The following is an 18465-nucleotide window of genomic DNA, read 5'->3' as shown; positions in this document are numbered from 1 at the left end:
TATTCTAACTTCATTTGCTTTGTATTGTCTTTATGTATATCCTAGTATCTACAAGAGATTTTATAAAAATAATAAATACAAACCATTCATTTTCTAATTAACTTGTTAGTTTTCAAAGATAATCTCAACCATTCCCTTATCCTCTTCTGCAAAATGAGAAAGTACAATTTAATTTTGTTTGGGCTTCAAATAACAGAGAAAACTCAAGGCAGTGAGTAAAATTACTTGATACTTCAATGGCCCACATAGATATCTAAAAATGATCTTTCATATGGTATATTAGTTATAGGTGATGCAAGCAAAATTAAGTTTCTAGTTGTGTAAAGAACTTATTCCACAAGAAATAGATGCCATTCAATTTAAACTGTCTCAATGAAGTTATGTAATCAAACAACAACAAATAATTGGTGGTAAACACAAACTCTCCAGTGTGCTGGAATAGGCATACTTGTTCTATGTTTTTGAATACTCTTGCCTCCAGTTACTACACCACCTCTAGAAAACATTCATTCACCTTAAATTTCTTCGTCTATAGAGCACATTGGCTCAATGGATATAAGGTTGTTCATATTTTCAACTTCAGTTGAGAATCTGGTTCATTAAAGACCTCAACACAAATGTATATATGGTCTATAAATAGACTGATAGAGGATAGTTAGAGGGTAGATGGAGGAGGATGGTTGGGTAGATAAACACATGAAACTGTTTGTTGTATCTGAACCACAGAAAAATTATGGTTAAAAACTAATACATGTTTTTTGACAAGCAAGATTTACTTTTTGGAAGAGGGCTTTGTAGGATATGAATTTCACTTCAATCTTTTCTCACTTTAGTGGTGACTGGATCACAAAAATGATGTACTTATGGATAAAATATTTGATATGACCTCTAGAGTTGAAAATACCAACACTCTGCTGAGTAAGAATAATACTGCCTGTTATATATTTACAAGGAATAAATACACAAAACCTTTTATAGTGAGAAGAAATAAGAAGAAATAATATAATAAAATGCATAATCCTAAAAGTATAAATCTTTTATATCCATTATATGATTTAACTTTAATAATCTTTTATTTCTAAAACTTGAAATAACTTTTGAAAGAAGCAATGCACTATCCTCAAAATGTTTTAAATGATAACTTGGTAGACTATTATGCAGCTCTTAAACATGTTGATTATGCAGATTATGCAAAAATATGAAGAATGTTAATGAAATTATGTTAAGTGAAATAAAAATATATACATTGTGTTTGCACACAACATGCTAATTCTAGCCTCCATTTCTGTGGTTTTGATTTCATTACTTGGAATCCTGCAACTGGCACTACTTTCAGCCTAGAAAATTCCCACTTACACTTTAAAACTTATTTTAGGAATCAATCACTATTACTGAAATACTTATTCATTTTCTGCTACTATACCTGGTAAAGAATTTATCATTATACTTGTCACATTGCATGGTGATTATCCATGTAAAGTCTTCCTTGCCTCTAGAATATTATTTTCCTGAAGGCTGTAATTGCCTTTTCCATGCTTGTAACCCTGTTGTATTACAAAATGCCTGACATGATACTCAGCATCTTGGCGATTAATCTATTCAATAAACCACAGTTTTGCCAGTGCTGGCCTCTCTAAGCAAGTGCCAGACTTCTGGTAAGCAAAGCTGCTACTGCCACTGCACTTTTGAGTGATGTTGGAACACACTAAGAAAAGACAGGAGATAACTTCCATGCTCCCAGCCTTATCATCAGGCCATTCCTGGAAAAATTCTTTTGAAATCCTTACAGCTAGCTAACCCCACAGTGTATCATAACCCTGCAGTTTTATCAATGCCCAGAATACCAGAGAAAAACAGAAACTGATGAATGAAAGTGATTACTTGAAAAGCTTAATGAATTAATAAACATATTTCCATACAATTTATTTAAATGTTAATCCCAAACTTGTCTATAGTAGTCAAAAATTAGATAGAAAACAATCCAATATTCATTAACAGAAGAATTGATTTAAAATTTGGTTATATTCATAAAATGACATCTAAGCCACCAATAAAGGGAACAAATCATAAACACACAAAAAAATAAATCTTCAAAACATAATGTGAGCAAGAGAAACTGACAAAAAGGGTACATCCTATGTGCATATAACTATCTAGATATATATATAAAATATATCTAGATATATAAATATCTAGATATATATATCTAGACCAAGAAAAATCTATGGTGAAATAAATCAGAACATTGATAACCTCCTGGGTTAGAGATAGGAATTGTCTGGGAAAGAGACTAGCAATCTTTTTGAGGTAATTAAAATGTTTTGTATTTTGAGGGGGTTGTGGGTTACATATGCATTTGTCAAAACTCATTTTCGGTGACTTTGATGTCTATTCAACACACTAAATGTAAACTGTACCTAGATTCCAAAAATGAAAATAATATCTAAGTGTGCTTAATATGGAGTACTGGAGAAGCTTATTCCAAAATGTATATGAATACTCAAAACAGTGTTTAAAATATTAAATTGCTGTACTTACACGTGTTGTTTTAAAATGTACTGTGAAGAAACAGCGGTTAAGAATATGTAGTAGTGGAGTAAGAATAGTCAAACGGACCAAGGAACAAGAATAGACAGTTGAGGGAAAAAACACATGTATATGATGGATAGATATTTGAACAAAGTCAAAATGGGAATTTAGAAGAGGAATGAACATCATGTATTTTGAATAAACACCATGAAATCACTTGCATATGTGTATGAAATGACGTGAACTTCAAAAACTACTTCATTTGATACACAAAGAATAATTCAAACCTGAATCTAAAAACAAGACACAGAAACATTTAAGATGAAAACTTAGACAAATATCCTTAGTAACTTGGAGTAGGCACGAGTTTCTTATACAATAAAAAACAAAGCATTAGATACAAAAGAAAAAAGCTAAATTGAGGTTGATAAACGTTAAAAATTTCTGCTCCTCAAATGACATCATTAGGAAAATGAAAAAAGTTTCAGAAACTAGAAGAAAATTTTCATTATATATGTGTGTGTGTGTGTATACATGTATATATATATCTGTCAGATATTACATATGTCAAATATTTTATATATAAAGTATATATAAGAATATATATATCATATATATAAGAAAATGTCCATTATATATATAAAACATATGTGTCAGGTATTTTATATCTATATGTAAAATGAACATTTTCTGTGAGAGATATATATGTCTGTTGGGTAGAAAACAGATATATATATCAGGTGCATATATATAAATACTGTCATATATACATAATCTCTATATAAATATCTGGATATTCACATATATATTTTTATGTTTCTATATATATTCTATATATATTCTGTCAATATATTCTATATATATTCTGTCATATATATTTTATATTTCTATATATACTCTGCCAGATATGTACGTATCTCTCTCTCTCTCTCTATATATATATGTATATACACATATATATATAACTGACAGAGCATTTGTATACCCAGAATATCTGAATGCTTCCTACAACCTAATAATAAAATAAAACAATCCAATCAAAAAGGGGGAAAAAAGACATGAAAAAACACTTCACAAAGCAACATAATTCAGTGGTTAATGAACACATGAAAAGGTGCTCAACACCATTAATCTTTAGGGAAACCAGTGAAAAAGCATTTCACATTTTCTAGAAGGGCCAAAGCTAAAGATTGAGAGTGTGTTAGAAAGAATGCAAACCAATTGAATATTTTTAACAAATCACTGTAAAATTTATGAGTATAGAAAACTGTTTCAAAGATTTTTTTATAACATCAAACATACACTTATCAAATGACCTAGAAATTCTATAGCTACTTACTTAATGAAGAAAAATAAAAGGTGATATCTACAAAAAGACACATACAAAAATGTTTATAGATTCCTCATTCATAATGCCAAAGCAGAGAAAAATTAAATGTCCATATACATGAAGATGTATGATCCCAACCCAATAGTCCTATAGATATTTTTCAATAAACAGAAATTGACCATTCTGATCTTAAAGCTTGAAAATTATATTTGTTTTATCTGAGTTCCTTCCTCAGGGAAAGATTTTCAGGCCTCTCAAAAGAAGTATCAAAAAACCGAAACTCATCAGATAACTGCATCTAGACAATGAGATGTCGGACCCATTATTCATCATGATTGCTTCCTGGTTCCTCCCTAGTCTCTGCTTTCTTACACATTATTATATTTCTTCTCTGCTATATAAACCCCTAGTTTTAGTTGATCAGGGAGATGGATTTGAGACAGATCTCCCATTTACTTGGCTGCAGCACCTGATTAAAGCCTTCTTCCTTGTGTCAGTGATTGGTTTTCTGTGCAGGAGCAGCCGGACTTACACTGAACCCCTGGTGTTTCAGTAACAAGGATAGATACGTTTTGATAAACAATGAATATTTATCTGGTATAAAATGGGGCATGATACTGATGCTCCCGACAGGTACATTAAAGTTTCACTGTCTATATATTGTAGTCAAGGACGGGCAAAACTAATTTATGATGGGAGATATAAAACCTGTAGTCTCTCCTGATAATGGTGGAAATTTCTGGGGAAGGGGGACTAGGAAACTTCCTGTGGCTAAGGAAAAGTAATATATCTTGGTTTATAGGGTGCATATACAGGTGTATACACTTGTGAAAACATAGTATACATTATTTATGATGTGTAACTTTTATTAAATGTATATAATATCTCAATACAAATCTTCATATAGATTATTGTTTTGCTCCCTGCAGAATATGTTTAGAGCCTCTGACTACATTTTCTACCAATTAATTTAAAAAGAAAAACTAGATACAGTAATGCTGAGCATTTTTTCAGTTAAAAGGGTAAGTGGATTTTTCTTATTTCTCATTATCATCTACCTTGATCCTGTTGGAGATCATTTTTATTGATTGATTGAATTAATTTTTTTATTTCATTTTTTTTGAAGAAATGGGGTCTCATTCTGGCTCTGGGCTGGAGTGCAGTGGCACAATCATTGCTTACCACGGCCTTGAAAACCCAGGCTTAGGCACTATTTCTGCCTCAGTCTCCTGAGTAGCTAAGATTATAAGCACATGCTGGGATTACAGGCGTGAGCCAGGGTACTCAGCCCCTAGTGGTTACTTTTAATTTTTTAAAGCTAGTGTTTTAGTTGCTATGAAGTGATACTATTCTTTCAAAAGTCTAGCTGGAACTATGAGAGTCAAGGCAATATTAGTTTTTCTGTGTGATGTTTTGGTTTGATTTTGTACCTATACTTTTGGTTAACTATTATTTTCATTACTTGGGTGCCACACTGCCTGCAATCTCCAAACAGAGGAAACTTTTGCTCACTCCTTTATCTCCTTATACAAAGAATTTGCTTTTGGAGAACCTAAATGTTCACTAAACTAATTAGAATCAAGATGGCATGGATTCTTGGTGGGTTAGTCATATTAGGGCTCTACAAAAGGACTGAAGGCTACCCTAAGGACATACACAAACAAGCAAACGATTCATAAACCTAGGGCCAACCTGAGTATAATACAATTTTTGGAAACTGGAAATTTCTGATTAAGGTGGTTTGAATAATTAACAAGCAGTATAAAGTTATGGAATGAATATACACTGTCTGTGGAATCCAAAAGAGTTTGATTTAATGCTAGTTTTGTCATTTATTGTGTGATCTTTCCATGTTTAAGATGTATTGACTAACATTGAAGGTAGCAATGTTACTGAAACACCAGGGGTTTGGTCTAAGTCCTGCTGCTCACCACACAGAAAGCCAATCACTGAGACAAGTATTGCTGGAGACGACAGCTTTAATCTGGTGCTGCAGCCAAGGAGATGGGAGATTAGTCTGAAATCCATTTCCACAACTAACTGAAATTGGGGGTGTACATGGCAGAGAAGAAATGAATCCATGTGTTGGAGAACAGGAATTAGGGAGGAGTAAAGAAGAGAGTTTGATCAACAGGATGCAGGTAGTTAGATTAGGTAGTCATGATGGATGACAGGTCTGCATCTTATTGTCCAGGTGTGGTGATCTAGTAAATTTTAGTTCTTTGATACTATCTGAGAGGACCGATAGTTGGTTTCCTGAGAAAGGAACTCAGATAAGACAAATTTAACTTTCTCATGTTTCAAGACCGGGGATTGATTTTTATGTTTATTCAAAGGAGACCATAAACATTAGTACCATGGGACAATTGAGCTGGTTTCAGTGCCTCCCTTTCTATTTATCAATTCCTGAATCATGGAGAATCTGGTCATCAATATTTCTGTCTGCCTCATGCTGGGGAGGGGCAGTGTGGACAGCTCTACACATCATGGGTGAATATGGGCAATAAGCAAATCAGAGGTTAATCTCATACTATAATTTTCTTCTAAAACATAATCTCTCTCTCTCTCTCTCCAGTCCCCCACTTCCACCAAAGATAGATCTATTTTGCAGTCTACCTGCAAAATAAGCTTCAGTCCCACTGTACTTGGCCTGATTACCCACAAAAAGTTCAGTAATAGGCTCTCCATTGTCCAAATAGGCTCTCCTAAATTGGCTTTGCTGGAACCAAGGATCAGACTTGACCTCCACAGGCATCTTCAGCCCAGGCAAGGGTCCATCCGCACCTGCAGATACCTGTATGAATTGGGTGAACTCTTTTCTTCAGGCCTCAGCAACTTGAGATTCCTTGGCCCTGTCAGAAAGTGATGCTCTCCACTAACCACAGACAAGGAACCCTGCAAAGGAACTGTGTAGACGAAGTGCCAGGCCCATCCTAAGGGGTTCTCATTGGCTGTATAAAGTTAGTATCAATTTCTCGAAGTAGTCTGCTTATATCTGAAAACATGCCATTTCAGTCAAAGCCTAGGGAAAATAACCATTTCCTCCAACTGTGTCTTGTTATAAAAGAAAACAGATTTTTATTGAACTTATGCAAACAACTGCAGTTCCATGAATTCAGAATATTCACAAATAGTTTCTGAATTCTGGATAAATCAGGAAGAGAGAAAGAAATATGCCTAAAATTCTTCTAAAAAGAGTGTACTCTCCTCAGTTGTTAAAGGCTACAAATAACTCAAAAGAACATTTCCTCCAGGCTCTGAAAAACAAAACAGACTCAGCAATGTTTCAAAAAAGCTATAAAAATTATTTCTTTCCTCCATTAGTTCAGTCCACACAATCAACTCCTGCTCTGTTCATATTGGGTTATCAATCTTTATAAACACATTGGCCTTTTAATTCAAGTCCTGGAAGTTTTCTCTTTAGTACAATGGCACAATCTCCAAATGTGCCGTTTGGTTATCAGAAACCTGCATTCAGGAGTCCTTTTCATGAACTCCCCCAAAGAAGCAAGTCTTGGACTATAGCTGCTTATAAGTTGCTTTTTGAGAAGAATCAAAGCCAAAGAATTGTGGATGACGAAATTCTTAGGACAAACACAATTGACAAGGAAATTTGGTTATTTCTGTGGCATACAAAAATTTAACATAATAATCATAATAATTACTGACAACATATATTAATACATATGAGAATTTCAGGAATCACATACAATACTGAGACAAACATTAAAAATACATTTATTTAAGTATAATCCAAAGAAAAGTAAACACCACCTCACATTTTAAAGTAGTTTGACCATAAAGTAAGATCTCCTTAACCTTTCATATTTTTGTAATTTTCTATTGCAGAGAAGATCAATGCTCTAAGAAAATGTTCTTATTCTGCCACATGGGTCTAGGTGCTGGCCTTAAATCAGTGTGCTTGGTATATTATTCTGAACTAATTTTGTCCCTCAAAATTGGCCCTTACATTCTCATGCACCCACCTCTTCTACAATAGTTCCTGAGCCTAGAAGGATTGAATAGTTTTCATTTCTGGCTTTGTGTCTCATGAAAGCAGTTCATTTTTATTATCATCTTCTCCCACGTCTAAAGACAAGGCTTTGATTGGCATCAATGTCCAAGATTTATCAGGAGTTGATGCCTTTTTCAAACCTAGGAGTCAAAGCCTTGAAACTTAACAGCATAAGGATTAGTAAATAGGACATTTTTACTGCAGAAATTCCTATCATTCTCTCCAACAATGTCACAAATTAAAATACTGTCATTTGGTGTCCAGTTGCAGCACTTCAAGCTATTATATTAAAGTGGTTAGGTTACTTCTTGCATATATCTAATTGCTAGCATTCTAGTTACAGAACTATACCAAAAGCATAAAAATGGGATAGGTCCTTTGGCAAACTTATCAAAGTAAGATCATTAACTTCTCTCCATAAAAAAATGGCAAATGCAAATATCAGCTTTGGAAGTTCAGTATGAGGACGAATAATCTCCTTTCACTTCAATAGTACACAACAAAACAAGGGCAAAGTAAGAACAAACACACAATAATTCCTGTTCAGCTATTTTAAAAGTGTATTGTCACACATTTCCAAGATTGGTTTCCACATATAGTACTGATGGCTGATTAGGTAACTTTTACCACTAGAATCTTTAAACCAGCGCAACATGTGTTTTCAAGTACACACACGAAAACCCAACAGTGATAGAAGACTTGGGTCCAAACATCAGTAGAATAGTCTCATATTTGATAAAAGCTTAGGTTCAAAAATCACTAGAACATGTTTTTTTAAACTGCTACTTAATCCAAGTGAATGTCACTTAATTTTAACAATGGTAGGCACAACTAAAGTAGTTTGAAAGCTATCCCAATCAATATAATTTCGATAATGACAAGGACAATCTTTCCTGAATATTAAAACTTAGTACCCACATCAAAGTTTTCCTTCATGACTTGAAGGAAAAGATCTTAAGCCAACCCAAATTATTGATAGAATTGAGTTACCATGGAAATAAACACCACTTAAACATTTCTACTGTTACCTAGTTTTCTAAATAAAAAATATATAATGAACTATTTCTGTTCAGAACTTATAAATCCTTTATTTTTATGCCAGGAAACTTAACAGCTCTCTATATAAGAGATAAGCAAAGTCAATCCGATTTTAAATGGCTTGAGCAAGGTAGCTTAGGTATTTTAGGTAAATAGAGCAAATGATGAATTGTTGAAAATGCATAGGAAACGAAATGACTAATCATAGAACCAAATATAAGCCTTCCATTAGAAACTAAAAAACATAAATGGTTTTATATGTGTATATATAAGTAAAATCCGAAGGAGGACAAACATCAAATAAATTAAGATTAGAAGCAAAAACAAATAAACAGTAAATCAACTCCCAATTTTTCACCTACTCAGTTTACCTTAGAGGCAAGTGTTACCTAGGGACTAAAAAAAACACACAGGATGGATTTCTTTTTATTGATATGCAAGTTAATGTCTGTAAGTCCACTAACACCACTATACACTTCGTGCAATTAAGAAACATATTTCAGACATGTGAATGGTAAGTACTTTAGTACATGCAGAATAGCAGATACGGTGTGAAACAAAGCAATGCAAACATCTATGTGAAATTTGGCTCCATGCTAAATCTGGCTCTATGCTTAACTATATTAAAAAATGATTGCCAAATTTCAAATGTAATTTGTATAATATTTTTTATTTTAACTTCATGAATGCTAAGAGCTTTAACTATGAGCAATATTAATTAGCCAAATTTCTCTAATTTTTTATTGGATTTTCAAGAGTATTTTATTACATAAATTTTTTCAATTTTCTATTTTCTCTGTATGTGCATGAAGATAGACACAGAGAAACAGGGAAAAAAAACTAAATTGGACATGCTTGGACTTTCTGTTTTGTCCTAATTTTTAAAATAACCAATTATTTTATTTTAGGACAAAAATTTACCATAGTCCATAATTTGAATCAACCTTTAGATAACTGCTGAATTAGACAAAATTATTATTTTTGTTAATAAGAACACATCTTTTTGCCATATTTTTAATACAGAATTATACACTAACTAGAAATCTTATTGTTAGTAGCTTTAAATGTTAGTGAAAACCTAGTAAGCAAGAAAAGTCTCGAGTTATCAGATGTTAGTATTTTATAGATGAGAACATTCCACAATTTTTAGAAGCATATTTCCCAATATCATGACCTTTTATTAATTAGAAATGACCCAGACACCTAATGAACATCAAAAATAATTTTAAATTTAAAATTATACAAAAAGTAAACCTACAAGTTGTTTCATTTACATGTACTCAATTCTTTCATTTTTTAAACAGGTTATCTAGATTATTTATGAGAACTAAGATATTAGACCAAACTAGTCATTTCCTTGTTAACTATTTTGTAACCTGTGAATTGTAAGTGTCCATCTTAGTAAGAATTTTAAAGTTAAATACATGGGCATTTTCACTAATAACTCAGAAGATGAAGCTGTATTCATTAAACCAACAACATTAAATTAGTCTTATTTATAAAAAAAATCACAGAAACAAAGATTATTTTTGTATTGGCTGGGTTTATAGATTTATAATCATCTGTGCCAAACTCTGACACCTCAAAATATCTAGCAGACACAAATATAAAACCAAGATAAAAATATATACTGACAATTCCAATGACATTAAAATTTTTATTTTACCAGTACTTTTAAAGTCAACTTGTTTATTAAAGATTTACTTAAGTCGCATGAACTTGAAAATTGCTTGGACTTAATTTAGGAGTGCTCTTTTATTTATAAGCCAATTTGGTAGACACAATATATGAAATAATATACATACATGTAAACACATCTAAACATATATACATACATGCAAACAAAGATCCAATAACTTTTACCTTGGAACTCTAGCCATGAGATACCAATACAAACTCACAGGCTTATGAACACGTTCACATGGCTAAACTTCTTTTGCCCTGAAAGGCAATCCAATGAAGGTTGTGAACCAAAGTTTTGGGTATAGCAGTTTCTGTGGCATTTTGATTTTTAAAGGCTAAACCTCTCCACACTCCAAGGATGACTGGAGCCAGAAAAAACCACAGAAGAACATCATGTACTAATCAAGCCTGACCTTGCTTTGAACAACAGCATAAAAGCCTGAATACACAAAACTCCACCCTGCTTTGCCATTCAGCAGCAAAACGAGGCACATGGAGAGGCCAAACTTATCCAGATTCAAAGATATGAGGCCAAACAGTATTACATAAGATTATCAGCTTATCAAATTCTTACTTCCCATGGCTATATTGACATACACAAATAAACAATCACCAAAATACAATCCAAGTGCTGCAGCAACCAACAAACCCCAAGAGTGTCCAAACTGAAACAGCGGAGCTTCCTCTTTCCATGGGATGAGCTTGATGAACTTGCACACCAAAATTCTTCAGACTGTCCCTAGTTGACAGGAGCAGATCCTGTTGTCTAGTACCCACAAAAGACACTCACTTGCTCAGAAACACATGCAATTACTAAAAAGCCCCCAAGAGTGTCCAAACTGAAAAGTTAGCGTGCTTCCCTCTCTTGGTCAGGTGGGCTTGTTCAACCTGCAAACAGAAATGTATTTAAAAGTTTCCCAAGTAGAGAGGAGCAGATCCTGCTGTCTGGGCCCAGAGAGGACACTCACCAACTACCCAGAAGCAGATGCTGAATTTCAAAGGCTGTTCTTCCCGGGCAATCAGGCATGTGGTTGGGGCCAGCAATGCCAGGGCCAAAAAGAGAGGCAGAAACCTACATCCAGTCCTAAAAGGACAGGCAGCTGCTTAGAAAGGCTTTTAAGCTCCTCCAGCCTGCAGCAGACAGCAAAGCCACAAGCAATGCATTCCAGATCAGCGTACCAAAATGCCAGGGATTTGGTCTAGGTCTTGCCAATCACTGAGACAATGAGTATTGCCAGGGAAGAAGGCTTTAACCTGGTGCTGCAGCTGAGGAGACGGGAGATTAGTCTCAAATCCATCTCCTCAACTGACTGAAATTTGGGGGTTACATGACAGGGAAGAAAGGTAACCATTTGTGGGAAATAGGAAGGAGTAAGGAAGAGAGGTTGTCAACAAGAAGCTGGTGGTCAATTATGCAGTCATGATGGGTGAAGGTGTGGCATCTGATTGTCTAGATGTGGTGATCTGGTAAAGTTCAGTTCCTTGATACTATCTGAGAGTCCTGATCGCTGGTTTCCTGAGAAAGGAACTCAGACAAATGTAACTCTCAAATGTCAAGACTCGGAGGGTCAATTTCTATGTTTATTCAAAAGAAACCATAAACATCAGTTCTATGGGGCAATTAGGCCAGTTTCAGAAATATTCCTATTTTATAATTGTGAATATTAAATGTAGTACTAAATATCAACTAGGTGGCACATGATGGAGTCCAAATAAATACTCATTTCCTTTACCAGGGTTATGCAGTCAGGAGTCAGTGTAAGGTGACAAGGGGAGGACAGGGTACAGATCTGCTGTTTAGGCAGTTGCTAAATATAAACAGATCCACTTAATTTAGCCAAGAGTTAAAATTGACAGTAATAGAGTCAGATGGGATGTACGGGAGATAAGTATACCAAGTATTTGGCTTAAGATTTTTCCTCCCTTTCTGGTTTCTGACTTTTCAAATAACACTGAAGTTTTTTTTTGTATAAATTTAGACTAGGGAAAATACAAACTATAAAATACTCGGTAAGTTATTTGAAGTGCTGGCAATCAGTGCCAAAGTTTTTGAAGTAAATTATGGCTTTCAAAATAAGCTTGGGTTTAAAAATAAAGACATTTTGCACCAAAACTTCCAAGCAAGTATTGAAGATCCACAAAGGCTTTCATTGCAGAATTGCTTCTGGCCACATTTGCCAACAGCACTTTCTCTTCCTTCTATCCATGCCAATCTCTTTCTTTGGATTCTTAGATAGTTTTGTACATTAGAGAAACATTCTTATTGGCCTCATAAAAAATGAATTCCCAGTAGAAAGGGAATTCATAGAACAGAGAAATAAATGAGCTTACAAAAGTCCACTGCAGTAATTTGAGTTGGCTCAGACATCAGTCATTTTGGCCCTTAAACAGTGAGAAGGGGAAACAAGCAAGGGATTGGATAAGCTCCAGTTTCCATGGCAAGGCAAAAGTGGGTGAAAGCGATCTGGTTATAGAGATGCGAAGGAGTGGGGGACTACTTAAGCACAGTGCTATATACACTGTATACAATGCATGAATGGGTATTTTTTTTAACAATACAATGTATTAAATGGCATTGTTTTACAATCTATTACAAACTTAAGCATTTGTAAAATTGAATAGAAATTAATTACAAAAACTGATTAAGCATATTAATGTAATGACAATTTCAAAATGCTCTAAATGTTTCCAAATGCTCACACTCAATTATTGTACTTAATCCAAGGTAGAAAAGAAATAGTTCAGTGACTGGCATTAGTCCATGGATCACAATTTGAGTAGTACCGATCTGTAGGGCATACTAGTTTTAATCAAGGGTGAGCTAATAAAGCAACTATTTGAATTTTTTTAAAGGAAACAAAAGAGGACAAACCTAAAACCTCATTTGTAGTGTTTGCCAATTCTTATAATGATAAACTTCTTCCATGGCTGACTTCAAGCTCTCAATACGATGTTACTGAATGCAAGATGGAAAGAAAAGTGCAGAATCCACTCTTGAGCCTCTTGAGGACATCACTGGTTTAATACTAATTCAAGTAACGGGCAGAAGAACTTTTAGAGCCCATCCATCATGTCAGTGAAAAATGTGGCTGGCAGTGAAGTTTTGGAGAGTAAGATTGCAAGTACACAAACTTTTGCTGGGAAATGTGTTTGTTCTCAGGAGCTTTCATCACAAGGCAAGTTACTTTGTGCTGTCCCGGGAAAGAGATGAAGCAATAAGACCACCAGGTTGATTTGGAGGGTGGTAAAATCAGAAAGTTCAGAGAAATATTTTAATATTAGATGGGGTTTAGGATTACTCACTAGATAAATTGGTCAGAACCACACAGTGGTGTTTTTTTTTTGTTTTTGTTTTGTTTTGTTTTTTGTTTTTTTTACCAGCTATACTCTTTTCTCTTAACATACAGAATCTTATTTACCCTTGCCTTAAAACATCAGATAGATTTTGTTGTCCTCATTTTGCAGAAGGGCAATCCAAAACTAAGAGTGTTTGACAAACTTGCTCATGATTTCAAATCCAGAAAATGATAAAGCTAAGATTTGAAGTTTTCCATCTGAACTCCAAAGTCCATCATCTTGACCTGAACATCATACTCAATTCTTAGAATGTACCCCATAAAGGAAGAGAAGTTGAAAGGAGACATTTTTTATGTGTTTTTAGTTATCCAGGTTCAGTGAAGTTTCTTCAAGGGCCAAATAGGAACTCAGCAGAAATGGCTGATGGCAATTCAGCAAAACCTAGGATAAGTCACTTGCTTAGTGAAATGGTTATTAACTAACCTCTGTATGTCTTATTATTGCATCAGTAAAATAAAGATAATAAGTATAAAGCATTGCTTTATATTTATTAAAACATTAATAACTCATATTAAAGGGTTGTTTTAAGGCTCAGATAAGATAATCATTGTGCACACCACGTAAGTGGTAATAAATTAATAAATAGTATTTTAATTATTTGACTATTATGATTATCAGCTGAGAAATTAGGCTCTCTTGAGCCTGCAGGTGAGGTGTAGTGGATTTAAGTACAAAACGCAGAGAAACCAGAGGTAGGGAAATGAGCACTGATATAGCTTTGCCTTTGATGTCATAAAACATTGAGTGCTTGTTATATTCTTCCAGCGTTCTTTGTTCACATGCATCTAATCCATCTAATTGTGTTCAGAGGAGTACTTACAATAGTGGTAGAGAGACAATATGTATAATTTTTTCAATAACTCAGTCTTGTTTTTTCTTACATATCATTGCTCATGAGCATGATTTTTTAATACCTGAATATTAGAACAAATGGAATTATACAAGCTCCAAGTTTGAATTATATCAATACATGCAAGTGTTATGGTTAACTTATTCATGTATAAAACTAGTGAACCAATTCAAAATAGTTAAAAGGATATATGAAATGTCAAGGTCCTAGAGTTACAAAAATATAACTAGTTTTGTATTAATTTAACCTGCTGAATTGTGGTAATGTTAAGGAGAACAGAAAGCTAACACACTGTAGAAATTCTCTAATCTGTCTACAAGCCTCTTTGCTAATATACTTACTAAAATCAGCACTAAGCCGTATATTAAAGCAAAATAACATTAGTTAATTTCAAACTTCCTCTTATCTCATTTTTTTTTCAACTCCTGTCTTTCAGGTGCCAGGTGCTGACAAAAGTATGCCACTGAGGGAAATTTTCTATTGGAAATTGATTCTCTAAGAGCTTTTAGTTTCTTGTAATTAGCAAATATTGGGTTATGTGTTTCTTGGTATAATTAGATACATTATTATGTTTGACGCCCCTGTCAGTTCATAAGAGAGTCAAAATCTTCAAAGCTCTCCATAATCATCACTTGCTTTTTTGTACCTTATTTCAAATTATCATTATCATAGCACAACAAACAAAAGACTCATTTTAGATGTGTATATCAGAGTAAGAAAAATGTAATGGTTACTGCATGCACATATCTTTTCCTAGAAATATTCTTTTGGTTCAGAAAGAAAATCTCGTTAGGCTATTTTTAGTATAAAATTTAGGACTCTGAAACCAATCCTAGGAGAATAGATATAGCTACCTACAGGAGCAGTTTTCTTATATAAAGGGACATAGTAAGCTCATGGTAACCCAATAGGGTGAAAGTGGAATAGAGTCCCTCCTCTTTTTCTCTTCCACCTTTGACTTCCTGCTGGTGTCTCCCATAGGTTAAAGCCAGCTTGCTGTCAAACAAAAAGGAGCCCTTGCAGGCAGTTCATACACGAGACGCTCAGTATATTGAGCAAGGTGACAAAGTATGAAGAGGAATCAACAGGGACAAGCAGAAACATCTGCACAAATTAAGAGCTAAAAGCTCTGAATAAGAAATGAGTAAGAATGTGCTGATGGGGTCAAATCATCTGGAAAAGATTACAAACTGGAAAGTGGTTCTGAGCAACATACCTACAGGCTTTTGGGGACTACTGAGAAAGCAGGCTTATAAGAAATATATGACAGTAACATGGCCAAAGGACTTATAATAATAGAGATGTATAATATTCATTTTGGCATTGTCATCATAGCTATTATGTAACCTGGCTTCACTGCCACCACCATATCACTGTATATATCATAAGTAAAATTCTGCTACATAGACTTTTTAAAAAAAACTTTCGTATATGGAGCAACTGAAAAAAAAAAAGAAAGGAAGGAAGGATTTGGATGATGGTAAGTAAATGAAAAGAGACAGCAACAATCTGTAAATATGAGATCCTAAAGACACCACACACTGTGCCTCTTGAACCAACAAATTTCTTCAAGCATTCCCTAAGACATAAAAAGGGATGCTGCCGGGTTGTCTGTCCATGTGGAATTGGGATTAAGCTAAAATTTCATTTGTTATCAAAAGATGAAGCAAACCCAGTTGGCTTCCAGGGTGCTACATCAGTATTTTCAGATCTATCACAATATCCTGATGGTTAAGAGACTATCATTTTTAAGACTAAAGAGAAAAGATAAGAGTTTCTGAAGAATAGTGGAATCATATCGTTATTTCTAATAATTTGATGAACTCTAAGAATAAATGAAACATAATAAATATTTGGAGTGAAAAAGGGAAATTGATCATTGGCAGTCCCTCCCTCTTAATTTCCCCCCAAATGCAGGGAGATGTAGTTCTATGTAAAGAAAATTTCACCAACAGAAGCAATTTGTCCAGGGCTTGTAATATTCTTGTGATAGCTTTACTTGTAAAAAATTTATTCATAGAGAAGGTAAATTATTTGTGATTTTTTTCCAGGATCATACAAATATGCAATAAGTTTTGTTGTGCATTTGATGATCGTTGAAATAATCATAAGGTTATTACAATTTTATTTGCTTTTATTAGGTTGCTGCAAAACTAATTGCAGTTTTCCAGTTTTGTTTTAATTGCAAAAACTGTAATTACTTTTTTACCAATCCAATAAATAGAGAATAAGATGGTTTCTAACATAAAGTGTATTAAACACCCACACTCTACTTCTTCACACTTGGCTTATGTACCACTTGGTAGATGTAGTAGGAATTTTGTGTCAAACGTTCTTATTATGAGGCCAAAGTTTTAGGTAGGTGTAGTACATAAATAAATGAAGGTAATATCAATATAAGGCCAGCAGACTCTGTAATTCACTCAGAATACAAACTGTTTAAACAATCATTTCACACAGGTGCAGGGTAATTAAATATATAGATACACTCAATAGATTGGCAAGATGTGGCTGTTTCTAAAATTGCAAAATTTATTTGATGAAATGATATCTTTTCTCTGGAGAATTTATTAGCATAGAGCAATATTCAGAAAGTTTTATATCAAAATCACAACACCAGTGAAACATAAGCCAAGTCAATTTCCAACGAAAAACGATGTTTTAAAAACCAATGATTACCAAGAGTTTCTAAGAGTTTAAGTAATAGCATGTTAATGATTTATTTATTTCCTTGAGCAGCAAAAAACATTTCAAATGCCAATACTTTTCTTCTTTCTTTTTGGTTATTCTTATTATACAGATTTATTTTTCATTGGATTAAAAAAAAGCAACAGCCATCTTGACATCGCTTACTGAATGTAAATTTTATAATGATGAATGATGATAGCTTTATTTGGAAAATATAATTTATATTCAAGGACAGAAGATACGAAGTTTTAAGATGGTGATAATCATAATTTTTCTTTAGTTACCAGAGAATTCCATAATCACATAACTCTGTGGGGAAAACAGTGGGAGGAAAATCACTAGTAAATTACTACTCCTATACATTTCTTCAAGAATTGCACGACAAAATCGTCCTTTTGTGATTGCCAATAGTGGTGACAAATAATCAGAGGAACTTGTGCAATAGTTGTGAATTTTCAGTAATTTTGCAAAAAAAAACAATTTCTACTCTGAACAATATCTAAAATTTTATTATGAAAAATATTTTGTTTCTGTGTCAGGGGATATTAATCATTTTTTTTTTTGGATTGCAAAATTCTCTTTAAGAAAAGGTAAACGTTTGGTCTTAATAAAATGTTACCATTTAGACAGTTCAGGTTTCTAGAGAGAAATACTGAAAGTTAGACGGTATCCATTTACTTCAGTTTTCTAAAGAAATGGTTTTTTAAAAATAGTGTGGATTATCTGCATACACTGAATCATGGTTTTAAAATTCATTAATCTGGCTTCTACTCCACTTCAAATAAAAGTCATCAGTGACCTCCTGTTTACAAAATCATTTACCTTAATAGTAATAATAGTTTTTATGTTTGGAGCTCTAACAGTGCAAAATTCCTAAAACATTATATAATTGGGAATGATATGCATTTCTGTAAATATTTGATAGAAAACACCATAAAGCTATCTCTATTTAAGATTTTCTTGGTGGAAAGTTTT

General features: G+C 33.6%; 1 long non-coding RNA gene across 1 annotated transcript in view; it reads right to left on the bottom strand.

Moving 5' to 3' along the window:
• Positions 1–11713, bottom strand: part of LOC107975334 (uncharacterized) — a 45667-nt gene extending 33954 nt beyond the window's left edge. The window contains exons 1-2 of the long non-coding RNA XR_001718779.1: positions 11564–11713; positions 10776–11483 (exon numbers count right to left, since the gene is read on the bottom strand). This is a non-coding gene — a long non-coding RNA (uncharacterized LOC107975334). The remainder of the gene's footprint in view (positions 1–10775; positions 11484–11563) is intronic.
• Positions 11714–18465: the final 6752 nt, after the last annotated feature.

The sequence above is a fragment of the Pan troglodytes genome, chromosome 5 (assembly GCF_028858775.2).
Source record: "Pan troglodytes isolate AG18354 chromosome 5, NHGRI_mPanTro3-v2.0_pri, whole genome shotgun sequence".
NCBI classification, from domain to species: domain Eukaryota; kingdom Metazoa; phylum Chordata; class Mammalia; order Primates; family Hominidae; genus Pan; species Pan troglodytes.
Note: the sequence above shows the minus strand (reverse complement) of the source record. Positions and strands in the feature narration are given on the sequence as shown.